The sequence below is a fragment of the Oncorhynchus tshawytscha genome, linkage group LG04 (genome assembly GCF_018296145.1).
Source record: "Oncorhynchus tshawytscha isolate Ot180627B linkage group LG04, Otsh_v2.0, whole genome shotgun sequence".
Taxonomy (NCBI): Eukaryota; Metazoa; Chordata; class Actinopteri; order Salmoniformes; family Salmonidae; genus Oncorhynchus; species Oncorhynchus tshawytscha.
This window is the reverse complement of record NC_056432.1, coordinates 53,942,789-53,956,111: the sequence shown is the minus strand read 5'-3', so window position 1 is coordinate 53,956,111 and position 13,323 is coordinate 53,942,789.

The window sequence follows — 13,323 nt, the reverse complement described above, 5'->3', positions numbered from 1 at the left end:
TCTATATATGCCAAGTGACAGTGTATTTGTTACACTAGGTGGCATCTGAATCTCATGTATAGTACATACATTATTTCTTTAATGTTTCCATTAATGCATAGAATTCCTTACCATTGGGATAGATTTTGCGTCTTCCCCTACACCTCCAATCAAACTAGTGACTTTTCTACTAAAAGATGAGCACATATACCACACACATACATGCATATACCGCACACATACACAAAAAATGGGTGTCAGACATGAATAAGCCAAACGTCCAACAACAAAAAATCTAGAATCCGTACATCCAAGCATCCAGAAATATACTGAAACATGTCTGCCTCATGTTCCAAGAGTAGAAACCGTTCCCTAGAGAACCAGCCACCTCCAGGTAAATCACACTGTCGGGATCTGTCAGTGACTCACTGGTGCCATCACCAACCTGATAATTGGCTTTGTCAAAGCTTTGTCTCACATTCGGCGACGGGTTAGGTGGAGGCAGCAAATAAAATGGGAAACGAGTCAAGTACTGTACCCACACAGGACTATTTAAACCTAGAAGAACAGGGACAGTAAAAAGAAAACATTGCAACAAATACAATTGGCCTTTTTAAAATTTTTATGTGCAGCTTCTACGAGTTGTATGGGCTTGTATACTATCTAATGTTCCTCCACCGTAGATTTATTTTTAGAGACGGGTATGTGCTCGTTCAGTAGATTGGACACAAAATGTGATATTGTAAAATCATGGCACATTAAATGTGGTTGCGTTACTGCTGTAAGCTATGGCAGGAAGCTTTGGAGTGTACGCTGAGCTTAGCAAGCCTGGAGGAGTTGGGCAGCCCACAGTCCCCATTTACTTTCAGCCTCAACACCACCTGCTCGGCTCCGACTGTGAGCTGGAGAGGAGGGGTGTCTGGCACAGGGATTGAAAAAGTGGTTCAAAGCACAGCAGAATGCTCATCCATTGAACTGATAAGATAACTTTTTATCTTCCTTCCCTTGCTCCATCTCTCTCTCCTTCCCCTGCTCCATCTCTCTCTCCTTCCCCCTCCTGCTGCTTTTGTTTTACTTGAGTTAAATTACTCAACACACTAGCAAATAAGTCTTTATTTGAGCTCTTCTCACTCCATGCTCTGACATTTTTTTTCCTTCATGCTTTGAATTAAATTTTAGGTGCAGTCATGCTCAAACATCAACAAAAACTCCCCTGCAGAGCTGGAGATGACATTTTAGAGGTGTGTGTTTGCTTCTTAACTCTTGCAAACATTCTGTAGACTAAGTAGTGTCAGTGTTTACTATTAATATACACACCAATGTCTCCAAGGGTCTAATGAACTGGCCTGTATTTGTCCTCTAATTATTTACTCTGAGGAAACCCGTTGAATTTGATATTATTTATGATTTCGACAGGCTGCAGTTCCCAACATTATAAAGGATGACCATATAGGGATGCATGGGGATAGAGTATTTTGAAACCTCTAGGTGTCATGATTCATGTACTCACTTCCCATGTGATCAGTGGCAGCTTACATTTGCATATGCCAGTCAATTAATATGTCATTTAAATCCATTATCTAACCAGGATGATTTAGGTTGTGTGATGGTTACAGATGGGCAATGGAGGAGAAAGACATAAAATGACAAATGAAAGGGATTACGGTAAGTGGCACACACATTCAACATTCAGTACAATTTTTTTAGTAGGCACAAATTATTCAGTTAGTTAATTTATTACATTTAGCTATTCTTTCTAGGTATTTGCCATTTTAAAATTCTGCTTACAGCCATCAGGTTTTTATAAAAGCTGCTGACCTAACTCCATGTGCACAGGAGTAGCCTTCCAACCTCCCTATGTGCCACTGACCCGCATGAGTGTCAAAACCCCACATACACATGAATAATTGAGAAGTTGTATTTTTGGCCTTTGAAGATATTGGATGTCGAATGGGTACCGTATGCTAGGCCAGCGCTTTAGACAGCTCTCCTAGTGACAGAGCTTGCCAGCTTGTAGCCCTAAAAAAAAAAAGAAATGAGTCACTGGTTCGTTCAGCCATTCCAATGGGGAAAGATTAAGGTTTTGGGATAACCTCAGACCTTTCTTCCCCCAGCGTTTAACACAGGCGGAGGAGATTTCTTATACCTTTTTGTTCTATGATATATCAGTGAGGTAACATGACTTTTACGAATTATGACACCTTGATTTGTTATTGTTATTACATAAATGCTTTAAAATTCACAAAGTGGTGTTGATGACGATTATCTCATAGACAAAACGTAAGATCTAAGCCTGTGTTAACCACAGATCTTATTTTCGCCGTGTGTATCCAAAATACAACAAAAACACCATTCATTTCCCTATAGGTTTTGTAAAACGAGCCATGGTGGCATTTGTGCCGACAAAAAGACGCCATTACTAATTGTTCTCTATTGTTTCCTGAATTACAAGTAGTTCATTTTCTTTAGAGAAAATAATGCAAATCACTTTTTGAACACATACTGTAGGTAATCATTGTTATAGGAAATGACGCAATTCTCTCCCACTAAAAAACAAGAACCTTATGAGAGATTATTTGATTTTTTTACAGTGCACCAAATAGGAATGGGGGGTTGTGATGAGGAGCACCATGAGGTTGGGTAGGGACCTCTTTCTACCTCAACCCCCTTTTCTCCACGCTTCATGTGTTTACAGTGTTGAACATCACATGAGGAGGGGTCTGTGCAAGACGGGACACATGCTCGCTCTGAGTGGGTGGGAGTCAGGAGTGAGAATGAGGAAGACTGTTTGGTCTCTTAGCAACAGCACGTTAACAGAGAAACGAGGAAAACGATGCTCCAGAGTGCTTTAGCGAGCTTCCACAGTACATTTTATGAAAGGTGGATATCCATGGAATGATCGCTTACTGTAGTAAGTAGTAGAAAATGCTTTATTTCTCATCCCTTGAGAATCTGTAATGTAGGCTGCTTTTGAAAGCAATTGCCTACAAGATACTTGGCTAACCATATTAGCGCTTACTGGCATGTATACTTGGTGGCCAGTTTATTAGGTACACTACACAGTTCATGAAAATGGATCGCTCTTAGAGTCACATGGCCTGCTATATGAAGCAGGCATCGAGGCATTCAGTTACTGTTCGATTGAACATTAGAATGGGTAAAACGAGTGACCTAAGCGGCTTTGAGTGGCGTATGATCATTGGTGCCGGGCGCGCCAGATCCAGTATCTCAGAAGCGGCCGCCTTTCTGGGCTTTTCACACACGACAGTGTCTAGGGTTTACCGAGAATGGTGGGAAAAAAAAAAAAAAAAAGTCAGCAGCATTCCTGGTGCCGAAAACAGCTGGTTGATGAAAGAGGACAAAGGAGAATGGCAAGAATTGTGCAAGCTAACAGGCAGGCCACAAACAGAAAAATAATGGTGCAGTACAACAGTGGTGTGCAGAATGACATCTTGGAACTCACAATATGTCGATCCTTGTCACGGATGGGCTATTGCAGCAGACGACCGCACAGGGTTCCACTCCAATCAGCTAAAAACAACAAGAAGATGCAGCTCCAGTGGGCACGCGATACCCAACACTGGACAATTGAGGAGTGGAAAAACATTGCCTGGTCCGACGAATCTCGGTTCCTGTTGCGTCCTGCTGATGGCAGAGTCAGGATTTTGCGTAAGCAGCATGAGTCCATGGATCCATCCTGCCTGGTGTCAATGGTAAAGGCTTGTGGCTGTGGTGTCCTGGTTTGGGGAATGATTTCCTGGCACACGTTAGGGCCCTTGATGCCAACGGAGCAACGATTGAACGCCACAGTGTATCCGAACATGGTTGCTGACCATGGCAAAGGGGGGTCCGACACAGTACTCAGTGTATTTGCCATGGTTTGAAGTCTAACTACTATTCCAGAATGTCTCACCAATCATTGTGTTGTTTCTGTTTTCTACCTCTAGTAGGCTATATTGTACTTAATGACCATAACTATTGTTTTAAATGAAATGTATTTGGAACAGCAGCTGAACTATTTACTCTCCCTCCACTTCCTGTATTCTCTCTCTAGCCCACATTTCACCACAGCAGTTCCAACAGCTCTCTTTTTCTGTATCACTTTCCACCCCTCTCCGCTCCACCACCGGTGTGAAAATGGACTGGATGAAATCTCAAGTATTAGGTCAGTCTTGCCAGTCTACTGGCTTTTTCCACCAAGGAGACAGGGAGGAGGGAGGTGTGGTTGAAGAGAAGTGCTTAGTGTATTAGAACCTTATCTGTATTGTCTCTTCTTTTTTTATTTGCCACTGGGAGTATTTATCCCATGCAAGACCCTTGATTGCCTTTGCAAAACCTTTTTAGGATGATGTTACAAATTAGAGACTTTATATTTTTTTTATTCTGGGGAGGGGGATTCATTCAACATTAGGCTATAGGAGTGGTATAATAATTTACCAAATACCTTTTGACTCTTTTCAACATTTTAATAGAACATTTTCTAGTTTTGTTTCAAAGGACCACTGCTAATTTTTTTCCATTCGTCACTTATCTTTATGCATAATTTTCTGGACGCAGTACAAGCACGCTCACCCCACATTTATTAGTGCACAAATAAAACGCAAAATAAAAAAACCTTACACAAGGATGAGAAGGAATAACTGTGGCTGTAGCTGGGTTCGGTAGCAGTCTGCCACAGTGCAGAGAGAAACCATAATTGGGCTCCAAGGAGAAGGGAATTGTCTTCAGTGCTTACATTTTTTAAAAGATTATGCAGTCTGAAAATATTGCCACCTTAATATTCCTTGGTAACCTCAAACACTGTAGTCATATAAGCGTGCTGTAAGATAACATTCAAGTGTAACCACGTCTTTTGTAGATACTTTATATGGACAGCAATGGCACATTGCAGCCTTTATATGAAGTAAAATTAGATTTTCTATCAAAGATCCTTTTCTACAAGTATCCTTTTGTAAAACAATAACTGATTTCTCAGGGGACTGAGAGGAATTTGACACCCCCACATCTCTCCCTCCCACGAAATTCAGTAGCCTGTAGAGAAGCGGAGACAATCAATCACACTGCTCTGGGGGTGGGGGGATGATCTGGGAGGGAGACACTTTATTTCCTGGTTTGTGCCAATCCAATTGAGAACTAATATCTGTCTTTCTCTGTCTAAGTCAGACTCCTGATTAAGGCAGATGTTGGGCTCACGAGTGGCGCAGAGGTTTAAGGTACTGCGTCTCAGTACTAGAGGCGTCACTACAGACCCTGGTTCAATTCCAAGTTGTATCAAAACCATCCGTGGTTGGGAGTCCCACAGGGCGGCGCACAATTGGCCCAGCATCGTCCGGGTTTGGCCGGGGTAGGCCTTCATTGTAAATAAGAATTTGTTCTTAACGGACTTGCCTATTTACATAAAGGTTAAAGAAAAAGATAAAATCACAACTTAAACAATTTTTGTTTCCTCCTTATCATGTAATCACAAGGCAAGACAGCAAGGTGCAAAGCAAACATACACAAGAGGTTCAAAGGGTCCTTGTTTTATTCTTAACTCCATTGTAAACAGGCTTCCCACAGCACTACTTTCATTCATCTGCTTGCTCTGTCCTCATATTTAGCCTTGCATTGAAGTGGTGTACCATTTCCTTTTCAGGACAACCAGGGCTACAAGTAGAACATAAAACAATTTGACAAAAACAGCTGCATTTGAGTTGTATTGACAAATGGCAATAAAACAATTATAAAACCTGATAAACCTGATTTTTAATAAATGCATTCATAAGAATGTTGTAAGTACAGAAATTGTTTGCTCAGTGGGAAATGAATATCCAACTAATCTATGACAACGGTGTGGAGCTTGTGACAGCAACTATGTGAGCTTATTATTAACACTATGTCCTGGGATTTCCTATGATCTTCCATGTAGAAGAACCCCTGAACTTATAACGTCATAGAGGTGTGTGTTCGTGAGAGTCTCAGATGGGTCATAATAATTTGTAGCTCAAACCGCTCTGCCTTTTCAGACATTTTTGTGACAAGAACCGTTTTCGGGATCCACCCTTGTCGAGCTCAGCCCCGGATAATGTCACCGACTAATGGCTGGCATCGTCGGATGTAGAATAATTAGATGAAGCCAATGCAACCTGTACCCAATTATTTTACGATGGTCATACCAAGGATCATTTTGATTTTGAATTTTAGGACCCCTTTAGAATATATAAAAAATATATAAAATGATTCGGCCTTACTGTCTTTAGCCCATAGAAACCCATTGAATAACAGATTCATACAGGGAAAAACAGAGTGAAAAAAATATATAAAAAGGAAGTTTATTTTAAAGTGTCTGTCCTATATCTGAGCGGTACTATATAAGAAAGATCAGGAAATGATTATAATTTTTTTACTCTTATTTAACCCCTTTTTGGGGGGGGGGCACTAAACTAATTCCATATATACAGTACAGTCCTTACATAATGTTTTACTCGTACCTGGCTACCTTCAGATGAGGCTTGTGGGCACCCTAAAGCAAAGCATGTATGTGTTTGTGAGAGTCTCACCTTTCCATAGAGGGGTCATATCACTGTGTAGCCCAAACTGTTTGGATGCTACAGACAGAAGTTGGCAGATCGGCGGAACAGACTTCAGACGAGTCCCGCGAGCTTGTTGGGGTCGTAGAGTCTCATCTTTCCATGGTGGAAATATTGTAGGCCAAACCGTTTGGATGCTACAGACGTTTTCGGGATGTCTCATGCAGTGGCGACCCATCATTCAGGGCAGGTGGGGGCAGAGCCCCACCTAATTTAAGACCCACCTGTTTAGCTAAAAAAAAAAAAAAAATGGCCTGTCTTTTATGTTATTTTGGCATTCATTCACGTTACATATCAGTTTGCAAACAATGTAAAATAATATATTCATTGAGTTCATAATGTTGCATACAAACATGATCTCTTTCTTGAGTAAAGCAGCTCCAAAATGCAGGTGTTTCAGCCTAGCTCATTGCTTTCTGTGGTGGAGGGACAGCCAGTAAAAGCACTGAGCGTAGGCGTTGGGAATCTTCTCTAGCTGTGCCGTGAATGGCTCAGTGTTCTGTTACTCATGAGGACACTACTTCCCTGCAGAATCTACAGGGAGAGCTAAAGCAGTTCAAGCCACCTTGGGTGCTGCCATAGACAGGTCATTGGCCACAGATAAAATGATGTCATATCTACCGTGGCTTTGATTGGACTGGTCAAGTCTTCATCCTACTTTCAAAATCTTAGCTAACTAGCTAGACAAACAGTCACAATCATGAATCATATCGACAATCTGATGGCAAAAACGTTTCAATCCTTGACATATGAAGAGAAATTATAGAGAAAATGTATCTGTGCTCATCGGCCATTGGACATAAACAAGTCGGAAATCTCAAATTCAACCATGAGTTTGTTTGGAAGGAATCAGTGGCTAACTGGAAGTGTTGCAAAGCAATCACTATTTTACTTCCCCTGGCTGCTATTCGGTGGAGAGGGTGTGTGGTCCTAGTCTGGGTTTAAGGATTTAAAACATCTGTTTGAAAGGGTCTCTTTTCCAAGCTTAAAAGGATAGAAATTCACGCACAACACCATGAGCTGTCAGTCCAGAATGACTTCTGCCACATTTCATTTAAAAAATATTTGTATTTATTTAACTAACTCAGTTAAGAACAAATTCTTATTTACAGTGACGGCCTACCCCGGCCAAACCCAGACGACACTGGGCCAATTATGTGCCGCCTTATGGGTTTCCCAATCATGGCCGGGTTCAAAACAACTGGGAAGTCTCCGACTTCAGTGCATTCAAGACAACTGAGAACTTTTTTTTTTAGTTCCCACTTGTCTTGAAATCACCATAAAGCGAGATAATGCCACTTTCCTGTTCAAGTGAGCAGAGCACAACAGCGAGTCCAAAAATATGTCTTATGTAATATGTAATTTGCCAGGATCCTGTATGTATACTGTAGCTAAGAAAATAATACTAAGTGTATGTTGTGGAGTAAGCTGTTAGTAGCCCGTGTGTCTCACCCTAAGAATTTTGTCCCTCTCCCCCTCAGAACTTAGCCTACTGTTATGACTTGGTGGTGCACATGCAGCCTATGTCCTGTTTTAGAGAAATGTCATAATCGAATATTATACGAGCTTTCATTGTCTGCTTATATGCCCCCGTTCTTTATCCTATGGTTCTGACTTGGCGTGCAGGGAGAATACTGTAAGAACGGCCCATGTTCTGAATTCTGTTGCTAGCCATTTCAAAAGTGCTGAAGAAATTGGGATATCAACTACATCCTCCTTAGCTTGCGCTCATTAATGTCTTAATCGAAATGTACATTTAAATTGTTATATTGCTTATATATCTCCTTAGTATAGTATAACTTATTTTAAGCAATGTTGGAATGATGTATTTCATTGTTTTGCTTCCTTTGTGTAGTATAATTATCCCATGTGCTTTCTTCCTCGAGGAGGGGATACTATGTAATGTTGTTGGGTCTCTAACCATGTTTGCCAGTGACAGTCTCTTCCCATTCAAATAATTTTTTCAACAAAAAATTCAGTAATAGACCCATGCAATTCCAGTTGATGTTGCAAGGGTTGTTTTGTTTGCGCAATGTGCTGTCTGTGCGTTGGTATATTATATATAAAAATGGATCTTCGTAATTGTATTTTCCTTCCTTTTAAGACCACATAGGCCTAATAAAATACTTCAAATGGTAGGCTAACCTCTCCTCTCCTCTCAAAATGCTTTATATTCGCCTCACTGAGAAATAAGTAATACTGCTAGTACTGCAATGTAACATAACAATGTTTTTTATTAAGAACTGTAGAAATGATACATTTGTGACATCAATATTTAAAAAAGAGTTCTTCAACTTTATATTTTGTACCATTTTAATTAAATGAAGTGTGCCTTGTTCCTCCTTTGTTTAAAAACATTTTTTACACCCTTTTTCTCCCCAATTGCCGCACCAATGTATCAGAGAAAACACCTTGCACCTAGCGACCTGGTCAGCTGTGTTAAGCTGCGATGCAGTGCCTTAGACCACTGCGCCACCCGGGAAACCGGTGCTCCTTTGTTTTTTATGAGATCTGCATGTAAAACATTTACATTTGACATTTTGTTCATTTAGCAGATGCTCATATCCAGTGACTTAAAATTGTGCATTGATCATAAGATAGCTAGGTGAGACAAACACATATACAGTAGAGAACGTTCCATTCCAGCTAAACAATGGATATATATAATTGAGCAAAAAATAAACACATTTCAAAACACATCTAAAATCTATGAATACAAAATTTGAGAACAAATGTTTTACACACACAAAGGGTACCCATAAGCAATCATTTCTGATGAAAAATCACATGTAACCAATGTGCAGATATAGTGTTTTGGAAATAAACTCACGTGCTCCCTACATTTTTTAAAACCTTTATTTTACTCTGTAAGTCAATTAAGAACAAATCCTTATTTACAATGACGTCCTAGGAACAGTGGGTTAACTGCCTTTTTCAGGGGCAGAACAACAGATTTTTACCTTGTCAGCTCCAGGATTCGATCTAGCAACCTTCCAGCTACTTGACCCGCTGTCTGTTGAATTTCACTGTTCCTGGGAATTGAATGTAGAGAGAGGAAAGTAAATTATAATATCTGGTTGTTCTGAAGCTGTTATCAGGCATACATGCAGGACACTCCAGCTTTGATGGGGAAATGAGCTACAGAAATTAGTGTTGGGGGGTTTGGGTGAAGAGAGATGAGCAGACGAAAACAAGAAGAAGCTACTGCAAACTTGTGTATTTCAATCGCTATGGTTTATACTCAGCCAGCCTCCGTTGTCGTGAGGACTAGCATGAACAGTTCTCGACAAATCCTCTTCGAATCCATGTCCAGTGATTTCAGAAACACTTCCTGCCGTTTGTTTACCTGTGTAAATAAATGAATAAAGAAATACACAATGTGTGAGCTTTGACAATGGTTAAATATGCACATGGCTCTGTCTTTGATGTGTAAACAATATGCACAGCTTCACATTTGAATTTTGTCCAGTAATTGTTTGAGCGTGATTAGTGCTCTATGAGTGTTTGCACTCGGCATTGATGCTCATTATACGATGTAAAGTGCTGCACCATTCCTTTGCATAATTCATTAATGCTCATTAAGTGGGCACGGTTGCAGCCGCAGAATCATTAGCAAAAGCCACCCCTGTATGACCAACTTGAGAGGGGACGTGTTTTAATTGCTTTAAAAGATTTGGATTCTTCCAGCACCTCTGGTCTCAAAGTGTATAGAACTGTGATTCCAGTGTAGCCGTACTCAGAAGTATCTGATGTGTCAGGTGTGTAGGCAATTAGCTTTATGAGTGAATGGGAAACTGTGACACAATTTGAGCAAGCCCTTCATATCTCATGCATCTTTGACTCTTGAGAAAGCTCTGGGGGGTCATTAAGATGTGAATGGTACAGTCTATCTCCAATGGCCATGCCCACTAAAGAGTGTAACCGCTTACTGACTAGAGTTGTTCGATCATATTAGTGAGACAGGGTAGAACAGATCGAGGAGACATGCAAGCCTATTGGGAAGCCACAGGGGAGCTACATCTGAGTCGTGAGGAACCAGTAGCATTGGGAACTGCATACATGGCTGACCTTGAGAAGGGAAGGGGTGTCCATCTGGGATATAGAAAACGCAAAGGAAACTAACCTCAATACTCCCAATAAATTATGTGATGGGGGGAAAGAGGACATTACGGAAAAAAATTGAATCAGCATGCTTCCAGACGGAATCCAAATATAAATGTCTTTGTCAGTTGTGAGGACTATATTATTAACATTTCAGCATGGGACAAATGGGAGCGGGGGAGCAAGCCTTTCCTCTGAAAAGGATTAGCATTTTGCAGGTGTTCTTAGTATACATAGTGTCAGCCACTGCTGCAAATCACATTGGCTTCACTGCAGACCACTGCAGACCTTGTCCCTAAACCCTACTGGATCCTGAAATACCTTACTGCATGGCTTTAAAACTTCTCTGAGCTCAAATTTATTGGAAGAGAATCTCCACAGCCCTCTCCACATGAGGCCTTTAGTAATCTTACATGTCAGGATAATGTTCCAAAGACCTGGATTTATGACCATGATGTGAATGTCTTATAAAAAAAACTAAATCCACGTCTAATCAGTCAATCATCTTTGTATTTTCCTTTATATCCCTAAGAAAAACACGTTCCTCATCTGATTGCTGTTTGAAACCTCGTGAGCGGCCTGTATGTCTGCCTGTTTGTAAAAAAAAAAAAGGCACCTCACTTCACCTGCACAGCTTACAACCAACAGACCGTCTCCCCACAACCGAGAGCCTGTGGGGAAGTCAAACGGAGAGACTTTGAAAAGGAGCAGATTTATAGAGGCCTTATAATTGCCGCTCCATCTGCCAAACTGTCAGATGTTATGGGAACAGGGGTTCATAACTTCCCTCCCTGTGCCAGAATATTAAAGCAGAAAGCAGTTTAAAAAAAAAAAAGAGTGGAAAAAATAGAGAATAAATTAAACCAATTGAGTCAAAGCAAATTTTGGGAGGGTGTGAAAAGTCTCCTCCAAAAATGGATTAATTGTGTTCTGGTGTCATTCCTGGGAATAGAATAGAGTGAAGTGGAGAAAATCCGACTCCTTTGTCACAGCGTCCTTTTCTCCTCTGTAGGGCAAGGCTATAAGTCACAGCCAAGCTGAAGTGAGGCATAGATTGATGATGGCTGTGCTTTTGAGGTTAGACGGTGGACTGCCTACACCTGCAAGGGCATCTTGCTAATACCACCAAACCTGTACGGTCTGGTCCCCTGTCTGTTCTTTTCCATTGAGAAATAACCGTGTGTCAGTCCAGTACGTTTGAGTGTTACAGTAGGTGTCTTCCCTTTGTCGACATATTAATCCTTAAGAATTCAGTTTACATTTGTGGTAATATATCCTAATTACGTCGATACAGATCATGCTCAATTAGATGGCAGATCAGATTACGAAAATCACATTATGTAATGTTCATAGCAGGCGGAATAATTATGCCTGGAATGTTAGCTTACTTTGGGCTGCCACATATGAGATGGGGATGGGATAGGACAGGCGTGTGAAATCCTTTTGGTTTTGAGGGAAAGCACTTACCGTATGTAACAAGATGATAGACTGGAGTCAGAAAAGGATAGTTCAGGATGTGAAGCAAGAAGGACGCAATTGGTGAGGTGAGAGTGAAATAAATCAGAATCATAAGACTAGAATGACATCGACATGGTTGTGGATGCCCTTTCCAGGGACGATATGCACCACGGTTGAATATTCCCGTTGTGTGCGAATTCCAACAGTACACTCATGACCAGTGTTATTTCTGTATTCCATCATTGCCTCTTGCTGTGGCTAATCTCTTCATTTCAAAATGATCATCTCTAATCTCAGTAAGATCCATTGCCAATAACAAATTGTGTACCAATTGTATGGCCTGATTTAAGTAGAATATCTGCATGGTGCTATTTTTAGTTCCCCAGCCTGTACTAAAAAAAATAGCTAATGAGGAAAGTAGGCCAGCCCAACTTTCAAACGGTCTCTGGTCTTGGATACAGTATATCAAAGGGTCCCCATACCATCTCCAGCAGTACATACATTTCAAAGGGACACATGGTTTGTGGAACAATACTTTCCGTGTGCATCATTGTGAGGTCTGAAGGTGGAATGGATGGGCCTTTCATCTACTTAATGTTAGTTTTTGATGTTAAAAACATGAGTAGCAGCATCTGACACGCGTACAGTACACATTAAGGAGAGATATGAGCCGTAGGCAAAAAGCACTGGCTTCCGACTGTGTACTGTGACTGCATTCTTATTATAAATCAAGAACGCAGCAACTATTCAGGACAGTACTGAGGTCATTCGTACAACATTGAGTAAAAAGAGCCAATGTGACAGTCACCATTTGCAGATCTCTATCCTGAATTATTAACCAGGGGAAATTGTGATTGCTTTAATGGAAATCGCTTGTTCCATCACTCATATGAGAATATTCAATCCTCTTCTGCTGATCAAACCAGAGTCCATCCTTTCTTTATCCACACGCCACCAGCGGATACCTTCCACAGATGGGGATCCTAATAAAATACCAAAATATCAAATAGCTCCCTCTACATTACATTTGTGTGCTTGGCATCCTTGAATAAGAGTGTGCTCAACAATGGGCCCTGATTTGATACCAGAAGAGTATAATTAAAGCAATATACTGTACATATTGGTTTTTCCTCAAAAACATTCCCTCCAACTGTCTCCCCTACCCTCCATAGCCATGCTGTCAAAGTCATGTGTGACATGTTACAACAATGACAAA